General features: G+C 48.4%; 1 protein-coding gene across 1 annotated transcript in view; it reads left to right on the top strand.

Moving 5' to 3' along the window:
• Window positions 1-12814: 12814 nt before the first annotated feature.
• Window positions 12815-23064, top strand: part of LOC118778879 (plexin-A2-like) — a 46556-nt gene continuing 36306 nt past the window's right edge. The window contains exon 1 of the mRNA XM_036530660.1: window positions 12815-12868. The gene's annotated coding sequence lies outside the window, so the exon portion shown is untranslated. The remainder of the gene's footprint in view (window positions 12869-23064) is intronic.

Genomic DNA, 23064 nt, shown 5'->3' with positions numbered 1-23064 from the left:
GAGGGGAGTCTGTCGGGACACGCTGGGTGAGGAATGCATTCTTCCTCTCACCCCCCGCGCCCCCCACACCCTCGTCCCGCCTGTCTGGTCCAGGAGCCGATACATATACAGCAGTGAAGTCAACATGCGGCTTATAAAACCATCCCTGTAATTTCCATCTCCATGGTGTTTTAACAGGGTGTCTGCCTGTTAAGCACAGTGGGCTGCCCCTCCCCCAGATCTGAGGCACCCCGATGTTTCCTCACCCCAGACTGTCTCTGGAAAGTGTTTGTATCTAAAAAGGTCTGAACTGTGGATGTGAGCCATACAGCGCCGTTGCCTACGGGGCAAACGGACAGAAGTTCAGAGACAGTGTCTCCTGAGGTGAGGTTGAGCCCGGATTTCTGTCAGACGGGTGTGGGAGAGTGAAAGCAGGCTTCTGCAAACACCATCCAGTCCAGATCACAGACAGCAAGAGCGGCAGGTGTGGCTGTGTGACGGGGTGCCGTGACCTGGGTTTGAGGCCGGGTGGGGTGACTGCTCTCACCCCTTCGCTACAGACTGCCTGCACAACCCAGTGACAGGAACCGAGAGCGAAGAAAGCTGTTCATTCTGTTAGATCACCACATACTGGCGTTCATGATGTTTTTAATAAGAGCAGTAGATCTGCAGCCTCGGGCCCTCTTTAGAAACCCAAGGAGGGGGAAGGAGCAGATCAGGGTTTAGGGTGGTGGGTGGTGACGTTGGTATTCATACAGGTGAGGCAGGCAGTTGGGGAAGAACAGAATTGTGGGTAGAAAGTGGGCGGGGTTGAGGCAGGGGTGTCCAGAGCACACTGGACAGTGATGACTCAGTTTCTCTGCTCGCTCTGCCATCATCTCTCCGGCTGGTGTTTCTTTGGGAAATGCCCTTACCCATTTTACATGTTTCATTTGTGCATCTGGATCCTGTAAACTCCGCTCAGGACCCAAACCCGCAGCCATGTTCCTACACGCCCTCGTCCCTCAGAGTTACGCCACACAGCTGCCCCTCCCCCCCGTGTTTGGGAGCTGCACTGAGCCCTGCCTGAGGCATGAGCTGCGTCTCCCTCACCCACACCCAACGCAGGCAGAAACACCATGTGCACCGAGACACTAACCCTAACCCTAACCCTAACCCCTAACCCTAACCCTCCCTCACCCACACCCAATGCAGGCAGAAACGCCATGTGCACCGAGACACTAACCCTAACCCTAACCCTAACCCTAACCCTAACCCTAACCCTCCCTCACCCACACCCAACACAGGCAGAAACGCCATGTGCACCGAGACACTAACCCTAACCCTAACCCTAACCCTCCTTCACCCACACCCAACGCAGGCAGAAACGCCATGTGCACCGAGACTGCCATCTCCACAGCAGCGAGACACTAACCCTAACCCCTAACCCTAACCCTCCCTCACCCACACCCAACGCAGGCAGAAACGCCATGTGCACCGAGACACTAACCCTAACCCTAACCCTAACCCTCCCTCACCCACACCCAACGCAGGCAGAAACGCCATGTGCACCGAGACACTAACCCTAACCCTAACCCTAACCCTCCCTCACCCACACCCAACACAGGCAGAAACGCCATGTGCACCGAGACTGCCATCTCCACAGCAGCGAGACACTAACCCTAACCCCTAACCCTAACCCTCCCTCACCCACACCCAACGCAGGCAGAAACGCCATGTGCACCGAGACTGCCATCTCCACAGCAGCGAGACACTAACCCTAACCCTAACCCCTAACCCTCCCTGGGCAGGGAGATGCCGTATGCACATTCTGCAAAGCAACAGGGCAGTTACCAATGCCGTATATACTCCCCCTGCGCAGAGAGACCCAGACGCTGTGTCTGCCCCACATCTCTAAAACGGGGGAAACAGCTGGATCCAGATCAACTGAGCGATGCTTGCTTCTGTAAATCGGTTATATAAAATAGCTTTAAATGGTCATCAGATACTTAAATCTGACAGAAGCAGAGGAGAGATGAGGAATCGGGGTGTAGAAGAGTCCTCCCAGTGTCTGCTCCAGTCAGCTGAACAGCTCTTCAGCCAGAAGGGGAAATAAGTACTGAATTCAGCTGGTTTAGTTCATAGGTAGAACATGTACAAGTACATGCAGGTGCTACAGAGAGGCAGCGTGCATGTAATGCCCTTTGATGGGCACTGATCTGAGGACAGGTGGAATCAGGGTTCGGGGAACCCTGCTCTGCAAGCAGCTGTTGCAAGAAGTTATTTTGCCACATCTTTTTTTTTTGCCATCTTCATATTTACACACATACACACATTCATGGCATACATACTTAAAATTTCATGGAGGTTTAATCTTCTCACTGAAGTTATACAGAAGGCACTAAAAGCCAGATCATTAAGAACATCTATAAATATTCTGTACAGAAAGAGCACAATGAGACAGATTATCTGTGGAAGATATTTTGATCCTGACTTTTGTGAAGTTGAACAGCCTCTATCTTACATCAGTCTGCTTTAGATAGAGTCACTATTCCTACTATGATAAAAAAGGTTAACCTCATTGCACCTGTCTTTTCTGCTGTAAGGCTGTAGTTTTGAGAAAAAGGAGCCTTTGATTTGAGAGCCTCTTTCAGCACTGTGGGTTCAGTGAGGTTCACCACTGCGTGTCAGCGTGGAGGTTTGTGTGAGGTTCACCACTGCGTGTCACAGTGGAGGTTTGTGTGAGGTTCACCACTGCGTGTCAGCGTGGAGGTTTGTGTGAGGTTCACCACTGCGTGTCACAGTGGAGGTTTGTGTGAGGTTCACCACTGCGTGTCAGCGTGGAGGTTTGTGTGAGGTTCACCACTGCGTGTCACAGTGGAGGTTTGTCCGGATCCTGCTTTCTTTTCTCCGCCTCTCTGCAGGGTGGAATTTTCCGTGGGCCGCGCCACAGAGCGGTGGAATGCTGGCAGGACCCAGCATGCTTCAGGAACTCGCCGTGCTCCACGGCCTCACCTGTGCAGTCTTGCAGTCATTCTCAGCACGACACCTGCAGCGGTGTGTGTGAGACCCTCTGTGGAGTCCTGGGAAGACAGGTACGCAGGTGAGGTGAAGTGCTGTGTGTGTTTGGATCGGGGGATGAGCAGGAGGGGAGCCGTGGGGAATTTCCAGCCCCCTCTGTTACTCCTCAGCATCTGTAATGAGTGCACTGGGTGTACAAACAATCTCTTCATATCCGGTTCACATGCTTTTTTTATTTCTGTCATTATTTGTAAGTTCCAAACTGGCTTAAAAAACAGCAAATCGGGTTCATTTGGTTCAGGCTGTGGACACTGTAGGGTAAAACCGGATGGCCAGCACATCCCCACAGATCCCAGCCTGTATGCAGCTCTGATTCGTGTGGAAAAACTCTGGGTTCAGCCCAGATGCTTCCACACCTGCTTTCCACAGGAGCGCCGTATCTCCATTCTGTAATCTCAACACAAAGGTTTCTACAGCACTGATCATACCCCAGTCCACACATCACCCTCGGTCAAGCCCTTTTAAAGACAGTTTTTTTTTTTAATTAAGACCAGTCATAAATTTATTCATTGAGTTGGTTTTGTTATCAGACCCTTCAGCTGGCTTTGACTGCATCTGCAGTTATAAAGAGTTTCATCTTGCCTCAGTAAACACCAAAAATAGGGTCTAATCACTAGATGTGTCCTGAAAGGCCTTTGTGACAGACAGCTGCTGTTACACAAACACTGCAATTGCATGGCAAACTCAGGTAGATCCTCGCTCAATTATGGGGTTTTTCACAAAGCAGAAAGTTTAAATTAGGCTTTTCTGCACTCTCTGATAAATTCATTTTAAAAGAAACATTGAAAGTTCCTCATGGTAGGACTGTGCTGGCAAAGCCTGTCCCCTCTGGGACCATCTCTCGACGAACCCCCCGGAGGCAGCAGCGAGACGCTGAGGTACAAGAGGCAGGAGCAGCTGTGCTGTCTCTGTGTCTCGGCTGTGCTGTCTCTGTGTCTCCGCTGTGCTGTCTCGGCTGTGCTGTCTCTCTGTCTCCGCTGTGCTGTCTCTGTGTCTCGGCTGTGCTGTCTCTGTGTCTCCGCTGTGCTGTCTCCGCTGTGCTGTCTCTGTGTCTCCGCTGTGCTGTCTCTGTGTCTTGGCTGTGCTGTCTCGGCTGTGCTGACAGACCTGCATGTGCCTCCGCAGTTTGAGTTACGCGTCCGGAGATCACGCCCGCTCCCACACGCCCTGCGTCTGCAGCTGTATCGGGCAGGAAGTGTCAGGGCTGCTGTCAGTGAGTTTGCGTTAGGGTTAGGGTTGGGGAAACTCACCTCAGTGGACGAGGCTGTAACAGGGAGGCACATTTTGGCCCCATATTAGCATCAGTCAGTTACACAACTATATGGATTTAGATTTAGATTTTATATTGGTCTTTTCCTGGTGCTTACAACAAACACTCACAGATCCACAGACAAAGGCTTTTACCTGAGAACACAAATAAAGTCCTGTTTTCACCATACAAATGTAACACTACTACAGATGACATACATTTGACTATTTGACAGAAAGCAATAGACTGATAATTTAAGGGAGGGTATCTTAATCATAAAAATTACAGTGAGTCTCTCCAGTCATGGGGTGACAGCAGTTCTTTTACTGCCATCTACTGGTGGCTGTGGGAAGTGCACATTGTAGCAGTGCCCACCTGCTCAGTGACAGGGACCTGAAAGGACTATCTAACACAGAAGGTATCAGAGAACAAGTACACAGGGACACACTTAACTCACCAGAGGCTTTCTATCACAATGGATTAGTGAACAAAATGAGAAATGAGAAAGACACCAATTGCTTTCAATCATCAAGAATCCCGGCCTCAGGCAGCTGGGCTATATTACAGGGTGTGCTGTGTGCTGTAAATGACTGTGGACACTAAACTTTTAACTTTAATTCATCAGCTGAAATCTATTTGACCCAGTGAAAAATGGAAGAACGGGCACATGAGTGTAATTACCTGCTGTAAGGTGATCTTACATGACTTTTTTGGCCACAGTGACATGTTGATAAGGTGGCCCTTTATACAGCTACCTGGGCAGGATCTGATGTCAGGGGAACCCAGGGTGAGAAGGAAAGGTGTGACAGGAGTGACAGGTGTTCCAGGTGTTCCAGGTGTGCCAGGTGTGCCAGGTGTTCCAGGAGTGACAGGTGTTCCAGGTGTGCCAGGTGTTCCAGGTGTGCACTCCCTCCAGCACTGCCACCGAATTACAGACAAATGCAGCAAGACAAGCGGTGCCTTCACACTGTGCTCTTTGTGAGAACACCTTTGTCCACATGCTGCACGCATACAGAGTAGTAAGAAATCAGGTTAAATTAAAAGCCAAATAAATAAAGAAATACTGTATATATTACAGGTTTGATCGACTAATACTGGAGGTAATGAGCAGCCTGTGGTGTACAGTATATGTTTGGAGTCATTGTGCCTGATGAGTTCAGTGGGGCCTGTGTTCTGAGAGTTAGTGAGAGCCCATGCCAGCATCCATCAGTGACTGATTACTGCTTATCTGTCTGAGGAAAGGAAGACTCAGGCCTTTACTCTCCCTCTCTGCCTTCCTGTCTCCTCCTCCCCCCACACCTCTTCTCTATCTCCTCTTTTCTTCCTTCTCTCTGCTCTGGTAAGGTAGTGCATTTTGTCAGTTATTTAGATATTTTGGGTTTTTCCACTTTTCAGTTTCTTTGCTTTGTTCAGAATCAGCTGGAGTGTCTGCGTTCACCTGGTGGGATGTGGTGTCACTAAGGTCTTCTCAGAAATACTGAGCCTTGGTGAAAACAGTGAAATTTCGTTCCTCTTATTGAAACTGATGTTACTGTAGGTGAGCGAGCTAGTGTCCTTTAATGATTGCTCTCTGTGTGAATTTTAAGACCCCACTTCCGTTTCAGCTTGACTGCCTTTGATATTCCATCCTTGAATGGGACATGCCCTCATTTCTGTTATAGTGATAAGAAATGATGAAATATTAATGGCCTAGCCTGGAAATGCTGCAATGTTTTTGTTGGATGACTGGTTGGCTGAAGTAATTCCATGTCTACCCAGAGCAGCCATGTTTCATATGGAAGGAACTGCTTTCTCTTTGGTTTCCTAAAGTGAGACCCTGACAGTCTTACAAAGCAGAATGCAGGTTTTAACTCCACAAAAGGCCACTTTAATACCATACATTGTATAATCATATAATGGCATTATTTTTATTATTAATATCAGCAGTATTGTCATTATGTTACATTTTCACATGCTGTCTGCTGATTTATTCAGGTGGGCATCACAGGGTTCAGGTTCAGTACCTTGCACAGCTACATAGTGGCAGCAACACACCTGAGAACCTGCAGCTTTGATCTTAGAGCCACAGGTTTGCAGCCCATATGCAGTAGGAGCAGGAGCCGTAGCTGCAGCAGCAATTACAGTCATAGCATTGGCTGCTGTCTGTCTGTCTGTCTGTCTGTCTGTATGTCAGCTCTCAGTAGGATCCCTGCTGATTATAGCCAGCTTTCACTTCCTGTGAATTTCATATTTAGCTGTACTCTGTTAAATCATTTAGTTCATTTTATTCACACAGCAAGAAACTGGCTGTACTGGAGTTCTAAATTACTTGGTCGTGTCAACAGCACAGAATTAGTAATATAAGCTGGAGCAATTTAAACAATACAATCCTCATTATTGCTGGAAATGAATGAACTGGGAAATGTTTAATTGGGTTTTCGGTTGATAATAAAATGGAAACATATATACCTTATTCTCTATTAAGATAAAATATGAGTGGTGCATACATATCACATATTTATGGACATATGGATGGGGGGGGGGGGGGGGGGGGGCAGGCCCAATGTGGATCCCTCTCTCTCTGCCCCACCCCATGGCAGATGGAGCCCATACAACTCTCCCAGTGAACTCCAAATGCCAGTGTCCATCTCCACGGAGACCAGGGAGTTGATGGAGGCTGGAACGGCAGTGTGCTGACAGAGGGATCTGTGCTCTGGAGAAGTGACCGGATAAACCAGCTCAGGACAAGGTGCTGCTAACAATAATGTGCACAGTTCTCCTCAGTGCCACACTACGCTAGCGTAGCCAGGGTGAGCAGACACAGGCTGGTGCTGTTTGTATATGAGTACTGTGAGGGTGCATGCAGTCCTTCCTATCGCTCCCATTGGACAAGATTAGAAACACAAGCCACGCGTGAACAGGCAGCAGCGCTGAAGTATAAAATATGCTTTAAAAATGAGTCATATGTTCTTTTCTGCTCTCTGTTTCTGTGCTGGGGCGCTGAGTGTTGCACAGGAGGTCTCTCCAGCTTTTCACAGCCATATGCAGGTGTGTCTGTGAAACCTGTGCTCAGGGATATTCTGAAGCAGGTGAGAGATGTGGCTCTTTGCCAGTCAGCCGGGCCTGTTGCTCACTGGCTGAGTTTGATTCCCAGGAGTCCCCCTGATGCAAGAGTCCTCACCTGAGCTGCTACAGTGAAACTCCTGTCTGTTCGAGCTGATAATACAGCATGTAGAAAGAAAGGTAAATTAGAGAAGTATACCAGAGTAAAATAATCCACAGATTAATAAATAACACAATTTTACAGAGTGTTGTTATCAAGATATGAGTAAGAAATCTACACAAGACTGTGCCTCCTCAGTCTCAGGCTAGCGGACACTTCAGATTTATTATGCATGGATTTTTTAAAAGTACACGGGCTGTGACAGAGAAATTCAAAACTGAAATCCATTTCATGTTTGGGTGACAGCAGAAGTCACCGTGGTTAATTTAACCTGCCAGTCATGGGCTGGGGAAAGAAGAAAAAAGACATTTTGACTGAGAGCATTAGAACGTGTGTCAGAGAGACTCATCAGAACATACTGCCCCTTCCATCGCAGCAAAAGTGACTGGAAGACCTTTCTGACTGTGCTCATAGTGGCCTCCAGGGGGCGCTGTATATGTCAGCTGTGTGGTGGGATTACCTAACGCCAGAACATTCAGAATCTGTGAAAAGTTCTCCTGTACCTCAGCACTGAAAATGGCCAACCTGCCATCCTGTGTGCTATCTTTCCCCATAATCTATTAGCTCTGTGATCGAAAGAACTTTTGTGAAGCTCACCCCGTCAAAGTGTGATTTCATTTGAAATGGTCGGGGGGGTTGTTTTCCTGTACTCATATCAATTTTCATGGACCCAAACACTTTCCTCACCACTCCTGATATGGACTTACAAAAAGAGCGGGTGGCACCAGCACCACAGTCCCTTCCCTTCCTGTTACTCTCCTCTGATGCAGTGCTGGCTGATCTCTGTCCAGAGCACTGCTAACGCTCACGCTGCTAACGCTCACGCTGCTAACCCTCGCGCTGTTAACGCTCGCGCTGCTAAAGCTCGCGCTGCTAACGCTCGCGCTGCTAACCCTCGCGCTGCTAACCCTCGCGCTGCTAACCCTCGCACTGTTAACGCTCGCACTGCTAACGCTCACAGGCAAACACAGTGCTGCCCATGGAGATTCATTTCATTAAAGAGCTACAGAGGTGAACTCACAGCGAACAAAGTCCCTTATCTAGCGGAGACTCAGGGACTGAGGGTGTTTCACACCCACCTGAAGCCAATATCACAGAAATGCACAGCACAGCACGCATGCTCGTCCTAATGACTGTTTCATTACAGGCTGGGCAGACATTGTGTGGGGGGAATCTAAACCCAGCATCTCTGAGAGATTGAGCTTAAACATGTCTTTCAAAAATTCTCCCTGACTTTCTGTTTGATGACTTTGATTAAGACCTTGCAGAGAAAACGTTTCTCATAGTTTGCCCTGTTTCAAAAGCTTTGCAAAGGTCTGATTTTTCCACAGATTTACACTAGAATACTCTAAGTTCTCTCATCTCTCTCGGTCTTTGTCTCCTGAGATGCAGTGAGCATGGCTGACTGAGGCAGGAGGAGAGTTGGACAGATGCTCCAGTTGGGGTAACAGCTTGAGAGCCTTGTTTTTGTCTGAGTGCTTATTAACACAGCAGAACCGTTAGTAATGTGAACATGGCAAGATACCCATGCTGTTGCTCATCTGAAGCTGCGCAGCCCTCTCCCCCTGCAGGCGCTTCATCTGCAGGCAAAATGCCAAACTGTCTCAGCGTCACGGCGGTCAATCAGTGGCGATTAGTTTGGTGAAACAGCTGCTCACAGCTGTACATTACACTCCCGTCACTTACTGCTCATGGAGACCATTAACAGGACGCATCTGCTCATTGGCTCAGGGTCCGCTTTGACTGGTGTTTCCACAGCTGTGATTGGCTGGTTGGCACACAGGAATGAGGCTATCAGGTCTGACGATGAGTGTAGTATCCTGAAGTCTGTTTAGTTTTGTCTGACTGCAGAGGAAATTACAGGTTAGGCTCTTGCTCTGCTTTTGATTTTTAGCAGATTTTCTGACCAGTATCTGCTGTCAGTGTTTTCTCTGTACTCAGTTTGTGATGAAACTAAAATGAATGAAAATGATATTAACAAAATGATGCTCCTGAATGAAACTGGATGATTCATTTTCCGTGTTTTTATTGGCAGTGAAGTAAGAGAATTAAAGAGGTTTTCACCGGAACACATTCGTGCTTTGAGTATTTACATTAATAAATAATTATTTACATTAATAAAAAAAAGTCGACCTCTTTGTGTGGAGACAGAAGAGTGAGGGATGAATTATCAGTATGCAAAGCAGATGGCATCATGTATAATTCCTGAAAATGGAGAAATCAGCAGGAGAGCATCCCATTCGGCCATGTGCCTGTGCTTGATAGCTGTTTGCTTCATGCTGGGTAATTGTGTGCAAGAATCACATGCAATCATCTGTATGTGCTGTCGTGTGCTACATGCAGCTCCTGATTCTACAGCCAGGATGGAGGTTACCCCTTGCTTTCAGAAATGCATGTAAAATTATTATGCATGAACCATAATTCATTTTTAAGGCATGATGCATGTGAAAAAACTGTTTTCATACCATGTGCCAATTTACGAATCCCATCCAGATGGAAAAAACAGACTTCATCCAGCTGGGAGTTGATTCTGGCATGTAGTTTTGCTTTTTTTTAATCATGCTTTGTTCTATTTTACGGGTGCTATGTTTTCGCTTAAGGCACTCAATCTTATTTTCCGAGTGGAAGTGTACATCCTGCTGCCTGTAGAGTGCTAATTGCTTAATTGCCTTTGATTATTGTTATCCTTCAGCTTCTGACAGCTTGATGGTAATATTGATGGCATCTGCACCAGCCTCCGTGTTTCTGTGTGATGTTATAAATGCCTCCTTTACTCTGTTACGGTTGCATCGTGGTGCTTTTGGGAAAAGCATTCCGGCTGAAGGCAGGCGCTCCCGGAGAAAGGGCCCCTGTTCCCTGCACCCACAGCAGAGAGCAGCCCTCCCGCTGCATCTCCTGCAGTCTTTCAGAGGAAGGAATACCAGCTTTCCATGAAGGCTCTGAAAAACATCTCTTGCTTTGAAGTGAGAAAAGACCTGGATGTAATGTCATCTGAAGGCAAATCTGATTTTAAGGCTATTATTGTATATCTGTTTATACAGTGAAAATAAGGCACCCGCCATGCTGAGGCAAAGATGTGGAGCGAGAGAATCACAGGATGGTTGCACCATCCCTCCCCACAGGTACCCGCACCAGGTTTATCTGCCTTTTTTATTCTGCATGGTCCCTGCATTCCACATTTCCTGCTGCTTTTCTCCTTCTTCCCCTTTTCATGGCCTCAGGTCAGTGATGGTGATTGACTGTGTGCTGGCCTCAGGTCAGTGATGGTGATTGACTGTGTGCTGGCCTCAGGTCAGTGATGGTGATTGACTGTGTGCTGGCCTCAGATCAGTGATGGTGATTGACTGTGTGCTGGCCTCAGGTCAGTGATGGTGATTGACTGTGTGCTGACCTCAGGTCAGTGATGGTGATTGACTGTGTGCTGACCTCAGATCAGTGATGGTGATTGACTGTGTGCTGACCTCAGGTCAGTGATGGTGATTTACTGTGTGCTGGCAGGTCAGTGATGGTGATTGACTGTGTGCTGGCCTCAGGTCAGTGATGGTGATTGACTGTGTGCTGACCTCAGGTCAGTGATGGTGATTGACTGTGTGCTGGCCTCAGATCAGTGATGGTGATTGACTGTGTGCTGACCTCAGGTCAGTGATGGTGATTGACTGTGTGCTGGCCTCAGATCAGTGATGGTGATTGACTGCGTGCTGACCTCAGGTCAGTGATGGTGATTGACTGCGTGCTGACCTCAGGTCAGTGATGGTGATTGACTGTGTGCTGGCCTCAGATCAGTGATGGTGATTGACTGTGTGCTGACCTCAGGTCAGTGATGGTGATTGTCTGCAGGATAGTTAGTATTCAGTTCATGGCACTGGGTGAAGGAGACTCTGTCGCGCTCATTACTGTTCACAGTTATTAACGTTCACCCCTTCTTGCTGTTAGTCATCAATGTCCTGCAACAAATTGGTTAAATATATTAAAATGGAAATAGAAATGCAAGGGTTATATATTAATCAATTTTTGCATTTAAATGTAGTCAACCTCAGAAATGTCCACACCCGACACAGATGCCGTGTACGGATGTCGAATAACTGAAAAAAACAGAAGTGTAATGCCTAAATCCGACCCATAGGTGTCAGTGTTTTACAACAATATTTTCTCAAATGCACAATGAACGGCGCCATAGGATGGAATGAAATACATGCATCGGCAAATTAATTTTAAATGGTCCATTCAAAATAATTTCAGTTTTTGTCTTTAGTTGTTTTGTCCCACTCATATTGTATGCTTAAGTGTAAATACTTGGCATTATGTCTCAATAATCTTCTCCGGAAGAGCGCGCGCTCGAAAATATAAAACTTAAATGGAATTATTTGTCCTTTTCTTCTTATAACTGTGTACAGTATTGGTATAATTCATAACTGAAATTATGTACCACATTTATAGCCAAAGTTGAGACCAATATCAAGTGTGACATTACGATAATTAAGATAATTAACCTTGATGTCATACACTAGACTATTTGGTGGTGATTTGTTGAATGAGCGCGCTAAGTGGCTCACATACCTAATAGCAGTGATTGTGTCATATTTTCCCTAAAATGTAGTAGTAATTTGTAATTTTCAGGAAGAACGCTGCACAACAGAGCGCTGCGCTGATGTAAGTTTAGATAAGCGAAACTTGACATTTTCAAAAGCGGTGAGGGGGCATGAACTGGAATGGTTTTGTTTTTTCGCCTGGTCGCTATTGGATAGATGGTAAAGATAGTAACTATCTAAAAATGGGGAATCTAAGACATGGTTGAGAATAGTGTTTAAAGAGGAGGGTTGCAAGAGAACCTCTGCCCGCGGGTGTCGTGCAGATGCGCCGGGGAGAGCGACGGCGGGATGCGATGGGTTAACAGGGAGGTACGCCGGTGACACGGTGCGATGTTTGAGCTGTGAGGTGGAGAGCATCAGGCTCGCTTTGAAAGCTCTGGACACGGAGCAATAAACGCCCGAGCACTTCTGACACCGGGCTGGAACTCAGACTGGAGGAAACCGACGAGGACAAACCGAAATAAATCCGATGGAGCGAAACTGTCCTCTACACTGAAATGATATTCCGGATGACAGGAATGCTTTTGTACATGACCAACCCCATTCGCGGCGCACATTGCTTTTATGGTGAAGATGTGCCCCGGTGACCGAATCGTAAGCAAGTCCAGAGACATCTGAGTCCTGAAGCGACGCGCGTCCGTGCGGAGCTGACAGCAGCCGGACGCGCTGTTATGTTGGAATATTCAATGATTATTTAAACTGAACCCCAGACCGGCGTGAAGGCATTCTCGAAACCTTTGATGGGCAATTAAAATGATACAATTACAATTACAATACATTTCCTGAAGGGTGAGTCAACAGATCATAAATTGTTCAAGAAGTCAATGACATGCACTTACATTTGTGGGCACTGGGTGTCAAGAAATTTTGCTTTTTATTTATTTATGTATTAATTAATTAATTAATTTTTGGTACTGGTTTGATAGAATTAATTGTGCCAGCAAGCTAGTGTAATAAATCATAGGTTTATCAGATGTCACAGAATTCCGGTGTTTCGGCGGGATTATTATTGCTGTTAACACGACAGGTGATTAAAAAAAATCTTAAATAGTGGAATACTGGAGAATTCGATTTCTGACACAAAGTCATCAATTTGACTTGAAACCAACTGAAATATTCCTGCGTTTCCGGCTTATCGCGTTGCTGCTTACTGTCTCTTACTATTGAATAGCTTTTTAACGATGATTGATGTTTGACCATAACTGCATTTAATACGCCTCTTTGTGCGATTTAATGATGGAAAAACGTTTAAAACTAGTTATGAAAACTGTGGTTTGTATGTATAGATGAACACTTGCAAACGATCTCCGAACTGAACAATCTCGAATGTTTAAGCGTAAATGTCAGCGTGGCGGCTTGCAGAGGGATAGATATTGAAATGATAATATGACTGACTAATGTGACCTTTTCAGTCTGTTGCTACGCAAATCCCTATTATTACAGTATTTATGTGTATTTGGCCCAGGGTAATGAAACAATGTGTTGCACTTGCTTCCTACGTTAAGACTCGCACTTGGATAGCCCGTGCGTGATTTTGGCTGTTTCCTGAGAGCGCACACGCTGTCAGACGCGCGCTCACGGATGCGGATGTTTCCCAATCACTGACTTTCTGCGGACGCGAAACTGATTATGGGCTGAAGCTTGCAGTGCAGAAAAGTGTGGTTGTGGGTTCGCATCATACGGAGAACCTTCCCAGCTTCACCAATGTGCTTGACTGAGTATCTCAAATGTAAAGAAATCAACTGTAAAATGTGTAAAATTTAAGTTAACCTTGAAAAGGGGCACCTGTGAGGCTGACGGGTAACGCAGAGCATGCAGACACATGAGTGCTTTGCTTTGCTTTGCTTCTGTTATGTTTTCCTGTTTATTCCCCAGACCCAGCGCCCCTCCTGCGCTGCGTGCTTCCTGCTGCGCGGGACAGCGATGTGGCGCCTCCCTCCACCGGCCCTGGGAGGCGGAATCTCACGCGTTAGTTGCAGCGAATGCGCAGTTACAGTCTGCTCCTCTGCTGGGAGGCTGCGCTAACAGATGTGATCCCAACATGCTTACAGATACTCAGATAATCTGCTCCTCAGACAGTCATACAAAGCAAAAGGAATGCATCCTGGTTAAAACAGAAACCTTGAGGAGAAAATCCGCTTCCTTTGTTCATTCTTTCTTTTAGTTCTCTTACAGCTGGCTGACTCCAAAATGGAGAAATTCAGTATTTTGGCCTGTGTGAACATTCAGCTTTAGCTTCATGCTTTTGGCAAAGAGCCTGCAACCTTCCCCCTGCAGACGGCAGGATTTCACTGCCAGTGTCGGACACTTCAGGCCTTTTACATGAACACAGCCTGCGTCCACCCTGAGTGGATTAACAAAGCCAAATATGCAGTTTCAGGCCAATTATTTTTCAGATTCAAACACAACTGTATTCCCCTCATTCAGAGAGTGAAACAACAGCCTTACCCCTGAGAGCAGCCTCGCTTGGCAAATGTGCCAGGCAGCGCGGATACGTAAGAGGACATGCCCTTGGTGTTAATTAGAGGCTGAACTGCATGTAGGAATAAGTCCCAGTGACTGCAGTGGTACGGCAGTAGACATCAATTTAGCCAGTTTTACAAACAGAAATGTGTGTTAGTCTTGGAGAGGATGTCTTAACCCAGATACTTTGTATAGTAATATTATTTCCAGTATTCTTTTCACATACACACACACACACCTGTGTGGCTGTGCTGAGCACAGAGGGGGATGAGGAATGAGATAAATGTTTTGTTGGTGATGGAAGGCCTCTCCTGTTGGCGAGGTTTGGGGTAAATGTTTGGTGGCGCTCTGTGAGTGAGGTCGCGGTCAAGCAAAAAACAAAACGGTGATGAAAATCTCCCGCCGAGTTTCCTCCATTTCCTTCATTTCCGTCATTTCCTTCCATTTTTCATGACTTTGTCTTTGGAGACATGGAATGAAATTATGCTTTCTCGTATCCTTTTTTTCTCTGCCTAGAGTTAAGTAATTGATTTGCTTTCATTTAGGTCCTGTAAGTAGCTCATTGGGGAAGCTGATCCTCTCCACTGACAGGGATCCGTATAGAACTCTGCAAATGTGGAGTGTATCAGGAATGTTAATTAGTGCTTGATATTGTTCTGCAGGAATGTGAAGTTTGGCGGCGGCGTTGGGCCTGAATTCCTCACGGATCGTTATTGAAGGCCACCTGGGGCTGTTCTGTGAAGCAGGATCATTAGCCTCTCTGAAAGGTCGATAAGTACTCAGTGCTGAGGTCCCTGCATCACAGGCTGTGTAATCAATAGGGTTACAGCACAAAGCTGAGAGGACTGGCCTTATTAGGGAGCAAGAGCTTTAAACACTGTGCTGCAACCGACCAAGGCTGTGCGTGTGTGTGCGTGTGCGTGTGTGTGTGTGTGTGTGCGTGTGTGTGTGTGTGTGTGTGTGTGTCTGCATTGGTGCATGCTTGTGTGTGTGTGTGTGTGTGTGTGTGTGTGTGTGTGTGTGTGCGCGTGCATGTGTGATTGTGTGTGTGTCTGTATAATGCATGCGTGTGTGAGCGTGTGTATGCATGTGTGTTCACTCAGATCAGAAGATAAACCTCGACTGGTTCAGTGCCCTGCAGAGACTGCCTTGCAGTGTAGTGGTTAGACGCTACATGGCCTGAATGTGACAGCTGTCAGGAGTTTCTGTTACAGACTGTAGATCCTGATGTGCTGTGATTGTATCCAGTGCCCCAGGCAGGGCTGCTGTAACCATTTTCCCGGCCCCCCCCCATCCCCCCCAGTCATCATCAGTGGTCCTGAATGTGTCTCTGCGGCTCTTTATCCTCAGCTCCTGCAGCGATCACTGAGTGATTGTATCCGCTGTTGCTCCTGCTACAGTTGAGTCTGAATGCTCGAAATCCTTTGGATCAGTAGCCACAGACAGTTGTGAGTATCGCTGAACACAGGTGTGCAGGTCGATACTCTGAGCTGAGTGACATTTCCTAGTGTGTTCAGGTATATAAGTCCCTCTGGATGAGAGCATCTGGTAAATGAGAATAATGTAATGTAATGTAGTGGGTACAGTACAGTGTTGTTTGGGGTTAAAGCTGTGTTAAGCGTCATCCTCGGAAGAGAAGGAGACGTTATTCTTCAACCGCCATATTTATGACAGCAGTGTCTCTCCTGTGCCTGGCAGGTGATCAGAAAAACAGGCACTAGTCCTTCCTAACCGCGAACATCACAACATGGAGACAGATCAAACACTGACATTGTGCAGAATCCACTGAGTTACTGCAATATAGGTCCAGCCTTCAGCTTTCCTTTACTGAGAGAGGAAGGGGAAGAGGGAGAGGGAGACTGAGAGAGGAAGACTGAGAGAGGGAGAGGAAGACTGAGAGAAGGAGAGGAAGACTGAGAGAGAGAGAGGAGGACAGAGAGGGAGAGGAGGACTGAGAGGGAGAGGGAGACTGAGAGAGGGAGAGGGAGACTGAGAGAGGGAGAGGAGGACAGAGAGAGGGGGAGGAGGACAGAGAGAGGGAGAGAAAGACTGAGAGAGGGAGAGGAAGACAGAGAGGGAGGGAGACTGAGAGAGGGAGAGGGAGACAGAGAGGGAGAGGGAGACTGAGAGAGGTAGAGGGAGATAGAGAGAGGGAGAGGAGGACTGAGAAAGGGAGAGGAAGACTGAGAGGGAGGGAGACTGAGAGAGGGAGAGGGAGACTAAGAGAGGGAGAGGGAGACCGAGAGGGAGAGGGAGACTGAGAGAGGTAGAGGGAGATAGAGAGAGGGAGAGGAGGAATGAGAAAGGCAGAGGAAGACTGAGAGAAAGGGGTAGGAAGACTGAAACAGGGAGAGGAAGATAGAGAAGACTTCAGAGAGAAGACTATAATGCATTTAAGTTGATTTCATACTTGAATATTATTTGGCTCCTAATACTGAATAATGAAACTATTCCCATTTTTGCCTTTTCATATGGCATACCAGCACTTTAATGATAATTCACTGCAGAGAGATCGGTGATTGGAGCAGAAAATTAAGCAGCAGTGAAGGCTGATTTTAGGCAGGGCTCAGGATCTCAGATGAATCAAGCTCTCACATGAATATCATTGAATCACACGGATAACACTGAATCCATGTGTTCACTGAGTGTGTGTGTGTTTGTGTGTATGAGTGTGTGTGTGTGTGTGCATGTGCGATTGTGCATGTGAGTGTGTTGGTCGTGTGTGTGATGTGTGTATAGCATTGTAGTTCTGTATGTAGTGTAAGGTTTTCCCTGGGCGTCTGTCTCAGAGCTGACCACACCCTGAAGCAGAGCCGAGGGGAGAGGATCAGGGCTGCGCTGTGCTTTTGTTCCTAAACTTTGCAAAGCTGACAGGAGCCGGATTTATTCACCTAATGGCTGCAGCGCTTTGCTTTGACCCTGTGTAGCGCCGGCTCAGTGCGACTGCTGTCCTGTCCTGCTAATCTCCCATTAGCTTTCTGCTTCCTGCTTCACCCCAGCGGGTGCAGGGGAGGAACACAGCTGTTCGAGCTCCATCACTCCCCCCAAACTCGGTGAGCGATTGCTCTCGCCTGGCTGTGGCGTGGGGCAGACGGGCAGGTGCGGTGACCCAGCTTAACCGCGTTTACTGCAGGGACGCTCCCGATCGCTCAGCCCAGCCTCCCTCTGCCTGCGGCCAGATGGCTCCTCTCTCCCCCCGCTTGCTTCTTTAAGGACCAGCTGCCTTTAGCTTCTCTCCCCTCCTCTCCAAACGGAGGCTCATTTTAATCTCCTTCACAGCGCAGCTCTGAGCTCGGGGCGCCGCCTTTGATCAGAGCTAATGTGAAGCGAGAGGCCGGCTCACGCTGCGCTCCGCATCTGCTCCCAATCACCTCGCCGCCGCTGCCAGGGAAGCCGTGTGATTGGAGGATGGCGGTAGGGGAGGCATATGGCTGATTTTGGTTCAGTTGGAACAGTGCAGTCAGATAGGAGCAGTGAGCACCATCTCTCCCAGGCCTGCAGGCTCAGTCAGGGCAGCTCACCTGCTGGAGGTGATCCGTCAGCCCCGCTGCAGAGGAACGGCGGTGGAAACGAGTGGCTGGTTATTCTTCAGCTAACCTGAGACACAGGTGTGTGCGGCATACTCACCTGCCCTGATTGGCCTGGTGGTGCTGGGTTCACTGCAGCTCCTCTGGGCGAAAGCAGCCCCTCTGACCTCATGAAGACATCGGTACTAAAGGACGGGGTTGGCAGAGACCAGGAGAGGAGGCAGCAGTGATGCTGAGCTGTATATCATCTGGAAGATCTCTGCACACAGGTTTGGCACAGCAGGTAGAGTGTGTCACAGGTTTGGCACAGCGGGTAGAGAGTGGCACAGGTTTGGGACAGCAGGTAGAGAGTGGCACAGGTTTGGGACAGCAGGTAGAGTGTGTCACAGGTTTGGCACAGCGGGTAGAGAGTGGCACAGGTTTGGCACAGCAATCCCAGAATTCCCTCTGCCTCAGCACGCTGATGGACAGCATGTGAAGGCAATCCCAGAATTCCCTCTGCCTCAGCACGCTGTCAGTGCTCCTGTCTCTCACAGGGAGTTGATTCTGTCATCAGACCCATTCGGCCATGCTATGCGTGTTTCACATGTGGCGTGCTACTGCTCTCCTCTCTCCTTGTCTGTCTCGCTGGGTCCCGTCTGCTCCCTGCTGTCCGGAGATCCCACAGTCAGCCTGCGGGTCCCGTCTGCTCCCTGCTGTCCGGAGATCCCACAGTCAGCCTGCGGGTCCCGTTTGGTCTCTGCTGTCCGGAGATCCCACAGTCAGCCTGCGGGTCCCGTTTGGTCTCTGCTGTCCGGAGATCCCACAGTCAGCCTGCGGGTCCCGTTTGGTCTCTGCTGTCCGGAGATCCCACAGTCAGCCTGCGGGTCCCGTCTGCTCCCTGCTGTCCGGAGATCCCACAGTCAGCCTGCGGGTCCTGTCTGCTCCCTGCTGTCCGGAGATCCCACAGTCAGCCTGCGGGTCCTGTCTGCTCCCTGCTGTCCGGAGATCCCACAGTCAGCCTGCGGGTCCCGTTTGGTCTCTGCTGTCCGGAGATCCCACAGTCAGCCTGCGGGTCCCGTTTGGTCTCTGCTGTCCGGAGATCCCACAGTCAGCCTGCGGGTCCCGTTTGGTCTCTGCTGTCTGGAGATCCCACAGTCAGCCTGGGGGTCCCGTCTGCTCCCTGCTGTCCGGAGATCCCACAGTCAGCCTGCGGGTCCCGTTTGGTCTCTGCTGTCCGGAGATCCCACAGTCAGCCTGCGGGTCCCGTTTGGTCTCTGCTGTCTGGAGATCCCACAGTCAGCCTGCGGGTCCCGTCGTTTGGCTCTGTGGGTCCCGTTTGGCTCTGTGGGTCCCGTCGTTTGGTCTCTGTGGGTCCCGTTTGGCTCTGTGGGTCCCGTTTGGTCTCTGTGGGTCCCGTTTGGTCTCTGTGGGTCCCGTTTGGCTCTGTGGGTCCCGTCGTTTGGTCTCTGTGGGTCCCGTTTGGTCTCTGTGGGTCCCGTCGTTTGGTCTCTGTGGGTCCCGTCGTTTGGCTCTGTGGGTCCCGTTTGGTCTCTGTGGGTCCCGTTTGGTCTCTGTGGGTCCCGTTTGGCTCTGTGGGTCCCGTCGTTTGGCTCTGTTGGTCCCGTTTGGCTCTGTGGGTCCCGTTTGGTCTCTGTGGGTCCCGTTTGGCTCTGTGGGTATGTCAGGACTCTGTGAGGATGGAAAGTAGGCTCACAGTGAGTGTGGTGGCCTGTGTCACTGTGCTGAAACGCCTGTGCTAAAGGATCATAACCTGCCTGTGAGCTGTAACAGCCCATGTGTCCCTGTCCCCAGTTCAGCCAGCCTTCCTCTCACCGGTGCCTCCTACAGACAGTGGCAGGCAGGGCATCTGTGAGGACACAGCAGAAATAATCACATGTGATGGACACTTTCATTTTCCTGAAACATTTGATTATATAACAGCCTTAGCTTTAAGGGCTGCTGGTCTGTAGCAATTCAGTGATGTAACTTACATCGTTCCTGTTTTCTGTGGATGTAACAGAAGGCAAACATATTAAAAGACAAAAGACATGTTCGTTTACACTGTCTCTCTCTCCCTTTTCTCCTCATATTGCTCTTTAACAGTTGCCTCACTACCTCACTCCCACCCTTTACATCAGTAGATATTAGTTTCTGTAAAGCGTGAAAATTGTGAGCGATGTGGGTATAGCAGTATCTATATTTGGCCTGGAGTCTAACACAGGGGTCTCACCTTGCTGTGGGCGAAGGTAGGAGACCCCCACATGGACAGCATAACCAGGGAAAGAAAGGGGGAGATGGGGGAGAGGGTGGAGGAGGGATGCCCTGAACAACTAAGGCAGAAAGGAAGTGGTGAGTGGGGGTTATATAGCTGTGGCCAGTGCAGGTTTGTGTATGTCTGATTAATTGTGGGATTGTCTGAAGACGCATCATTCTGTTGACCATGAAGTAAATGCTGTCCTGATAACTACTGATCACAGTTATAGTGGTGATGTGCTGCTGCCCGACAGGAGAAATGAAAGCAGCATAGGTGTAGTGGTAAAGAGCAGCAGTGTGGTGTAGCGGTAAGGAGCGGGGCAGCAGTGTGGTGTAGCGGTAATGAGCAGGGCAGCAGTGTGGTGTAGCGGTAAGGAGCAGGGCAGCAGTGTGGTGTAGCGGTAAGGAGCGGGGCAGCAGTGTGGTGTAGCGGTAAGGAGCAGGGCAGCAGTGTGGTGTAGCGGTAAGGAGCAGGGCAGCAGTGTGGTGTAGCGGTAAGGAGCAGCAGTGTGGTGTATCGGTAAGGAGCAGGGCAGCAGTGTGGTGTAGCGGTAAGGAGCAGCAGTGTGGTGTAGCGGTAAGGAGCGGGGCAGCAGTGTGGTGTAGCGGTAAGGAACAGGGCAGCAGTGTGGTGTAGCGGTAAGGAGCAGGGCAGCAGTGTGGTGTAGTGGTGAGGAGCAGCGGTGTGGTGTAGTGGTAAGGAGCAGCAGTGTGGTGTAGCAGTAAGGAGCAGGAGCAGCAGTGTGGTGTAGGGGTAAGGAGCAGCAGTGTGGTGTAGCGGTAAGGAGCAGGAGCAGCAGTGTGGTGTAGTGGTAAGGAGCAGCAGTGTGGTGTAGCGTTAAGGAGCAGCAGTGTGGTGTAGCGGTAAGGAGCAGGAGCAGCAGTGTGGTGTAGCGGTAAGGAGCAGCAGTGTGGTGTAGCGGTAAGGAGCAGCTGTGTGTGTCAAGGATATTCAGGAGAACATGGCATCTCTTGTATGTAGTTGTATTCATTTGTGTTGTGTAACACTGCACTGTTGGCTGAATGAATGGACTTGTTTGTACAGCTTTCTCTGTGCGTTTTCAAAGATAACGGTGGTAATAACTTCAAACACAATGCATTTTCTCAGCAGAGGGCTAGGGCACTCCATAACAAGAAAAACATGAAGTCATTTTGAAATATAAGAATTTTTGTGTATTTTAAAAAAAGATGGGCATTAAAGTCATATTCAGATTCTACAGAAAGATTTGTAAAATGGTTCCGGGAAAAACGGTATTAATGAAGTATCCAGAGCCATACAGAGACCAGCGACGCTATGAATATCAATCCACCGTGACTTCAGAGGCTCAGGGTCTTTTATTACCCCACAGAGAAGCCCATTTAAGCACTAAAAGACTAATTGTCCAACCTGTTTGGCTAATTATCCTTCACTTCTGTGGAAGATTACTTATAAGATATAAGTGATAAAGGGCGGATAAGACTCTGTGCTGTGAGTCTTTTCTCAGTCTGTAAGACGGGTGTTCTGTGATCCTGTGCTTTAAGACAAGATTCTTTTATTTTTGTACCCCCATCCCCACCCCTCCTTTCTGATGACAAGATTTATGCCCAGAATCCAAATGTCCTTATTCTGTTTAACCATATTTAAATTTTATGGTTTGAGCTAATCACAGAGGAAATATTGGATTAACCCGAGGCGTGAGATTTCTTATGAGTCCCATCTTCATAACAATCTGTGGGATTTGGAATGTGTGTCACCAAGGCGAGAGCGACAATCCGCAGGATTTAATGGCATAACCGGATTATAATTTGTGCAAAATAATATCTAAATACAATTGTCATAGTGAAATTAAGCCTCCAAAAAAGGAATAGACAGCCGGTTGTGCTGAAAGCACCCAAAGAAAATGAAATGAGGCTTTGGAGAGGAGCTGACGGAGGACTCGGCTGAAGCAGACACCCAGAAACACGGCGCTCGGCAGGGTAACGTGTCGGCTGCCGCTCCTCCTGCTTGCTTTCACCCTGAGAGTGGAAGCTGTTCGCTGCTTCTGTGTCACTAGACTGGCCTGGGAATTTTGCCCTGCATACAGCTTTCCTCAGCATGTGGGGAGGAGGAGAGACAAACAAGAACATGGACAGAAAAAGAGGGAATGAGAAATCACCTTCATAACAGCAACCTCCCCATGGCCAAACACAAATGAGCACCACACTGTTACTGTGTATGCGGAGATTCTCATGGCCCCGGCCAACACCCCGAAACTGAGCTCCAATCAGACTTTTATTCCCGTGTTTGAAATGCTTCTCTCACTGCCTTGGTTTGTTATCTTGGGCCCTGCTAGTTCTTTGCAAAAAAGCAGGGTAAAATATGCAAATAGAAAATATGCAAATAGAAATGGGGAAATGCATGTGACTGCAGTGAATGTCATCTGAGGTAGAGATCTGCACACCCTAATGAAAGGCTGTTCAATCAGAGAGCACTGCTGTACTGGAAGTGATTTATTCCTCCGGGATGTTACCGTTTAGGGCACTGCTGTCTGTGTCTGTTATCACCAGTGAAAAAATCTGCGGCTTTAGGGAGAAAGCCAGTGATTAGCTCTGACCTTTTTCAGCATTGATTAGTCCAGTGCTAAGCTAACGATAAACTAGCGGTAAGCATGCTCTTATTTCCTGCCGCTGTCTCTGTGCCATTTCCTCTCTCCCCCCATGGGAAAAAGAAACACAGAGCACTGCTCCCCAGCACTGACTTGCACGAGGTGTTTATCCCGGTGTGTGGGGGTTTTTTCTCCT

This window comes from Megalops cyprinoides, chromosome 6 (assembly GCF_013368585.1).
Source record: "Megalops cyprinoides isolate fMegCyp1 chromosome 6, fMegCyp1.pri, whole genome shotgun sequence".
In the NCBI taxonomy this organism is placed as follows: Eukaryota; Metazoa; Chordata; class Actinopteri; order Elopiformes; family Megalopidae; genus Megalops; species Megalops cyprinoides.
The sequence above is the reverse complement of the archived record's forward strand: the minus strand, read 5'-3'. Positions and strand labels throughout refer to the sequence as shown.